Source organism: Octodon degus, unplaced genomic scaffold (assembly GCF_000260255.1).
Source record: "Octodon degus isolate 3935 unplaced genomic scaffold, OctDeg1.0 scaffold00091, whole genome shotgun sequence".
In the NCBI taxonomy this organism is placed as follows: domain Eukaryota; kingdom Metazoa; phylum Chordata; class Mammalia; order Rodentia; family Octodontidae; genus Octodon; species Octodon degus.
The window spans coordinates 6,836,688-6,838,541 of NW_004524667.1; the positions used below are offsets into that span (position 1 = coordinate 6,836,688).

Below are 1,854 nucleotides of genomic sequence, written 5' to 3' on the forward strand. Positions count from 1 at the left end.
TCCTTACAAGTTAAGGCAGCCACTTCGCTCACGGTTGCCATGCAAAGAATCTTGTCTTCAATCAGCTCATTAAGGTAACTTTGTAAAGATAGTGTTTTTTTAAAAGGCACTTTGCCAGCTCCCTCAAACATAACTTTGCAAATGGACAGCAAGAAAAACATGGTAAATCACTTCCATATGGCTCACAGCAATGAGCAACTTTTTTGATTAACAACACATTCACTACAATAAAATAACGTCCAAATCTGCTAGAGATACACCAACTTATCAGCCACATCTATTTTGTTTGGTTTTTCATTGTTTTGATTCTCCAGAACCCTCTTAAACTCCCAACTGGTTCCTTTTTAAACAACAGTTTCTTCCAAGACTATCTTCTGTTTGTCAGTCTTACCAAGCAAAGACCTTCTCTTAAACATTTTTTTTTAGAGCCAGCTGCTTTAAAACATATGCTTCAAGGCAGGGTTTGAAAGATGGCAGACGATGTAGACCAGCAACAAATCACCAGCGCCGTAGAGGAGCCGCTGGATCTCGTCAGAGAATCCAGCGGGGAAGAGCGGATCTATCTGCAGATGAGGACTGACCGAGAGCTTCCAGGCAGATTACACGCTTAGGATCAGCATTTAAACATGATATTGGGTGATGTGGAAGAAAATGTGACCACTATAGAAATAGAGGAAGAGACATACAAGGAGATATACAAATCACCGAAATGAAACATCCCAATGCTGTTTTGTCCGGAGAGATGGTGTTGCGTTGGTTGCCCCTCCGCTAACTGTTGGCTGAAATGGAGAATTTGACATTCAGATGACAAGGCTGCACACACCTTGATACCAGGGGATTTATCCACCAATGAAATGAGTTGATTTACAAAAACCTTATAACATGGTAAGTAGCATTCTGTTTTTCTTTTAGCTTTCTACTACACATACTCACCAAGGAGCTGAATTTTTCAGGAGTTGATTTGCACTGTCATTCTTCCTGACAATGTCTAGTGGTTTTTTCTTTAAATTAAACTTGGTGTTTCCTTTTTATTTTATTTTTTTGAGGGGAGAGGGTCTACAGGGTGTTCAGGGTCTCACTACAAGGTTGGACTCGTAGTGATCCCCCTGTTTACAGCCTCCCAAGGGCTGGGATTACAGGTGAACACCACCACGCCCAGTCTCAGTTGCCATCTCAGCATGCCCCAGGGCGGGGCTGGCACAGCAGGATGTTTCCTTTTTAAAATAAATAAATAAATAAAACACATGCTTCAAGCATTGAAGAGATGGGTTTTTATAGCCCCATCATTTGATCTGATCATTAACATGTCATCTGCATATGCAAATAGTGGTTTGAAAATGTAACTACTTTTTTTCCTTCCACACCTGCTTAAATAGTAAACCAAGCAGGTTAGTTCACATCATAAATTCTCATCAAAAGGCTTTTAATTAATATATAAAGGACAAAATGGGCACCTTGCTCTTAATGTTTTCATTGTTTGATCTCTGCATTCTTCCCAGAAAGGAACTAATCCTGTAGTTTTAGCACTCTTGACACATTAAAAAAGTCTGACATCGATCTATACACTTGAAAAATGTCCTTGTTCATCAAGAACTCTCCACACTGTTTTCAAATGACATAGAATAAAGATCTGACTGTCTCTTACTCTGCAAAAGTTTTTCTTGGTGTAATGAAACCATCTGCCACCTCTGTCCCTTAATGCCAGGAATGAATCAAATTATTTTCCTTGCAAAGACTGTTGATCTCACAGTAATCTGTACTAATCATTTTATAATCAGCACTCAAAGGGGCTAAAGGCCCTTGATTCTTTTTTTTTTTTAATTTATTTATTTTATTTATTTATGTGTGTGTGTG

At 38.9% G+C, this 1,854-nt stretch overlaps 1 pseudogene; it reads left to right on the plus strand.

Moving 5' to 3' along the window:
- The first annotated feature begins 470 nt into the window (after positions 1-470).
- LOC101590888 lies at positions 471-783 on the plus strand (annotated as a pseudogene).
- The last annotated feature ends 1,071 nt before the right edge of the window (positions 784-1,854 follow it).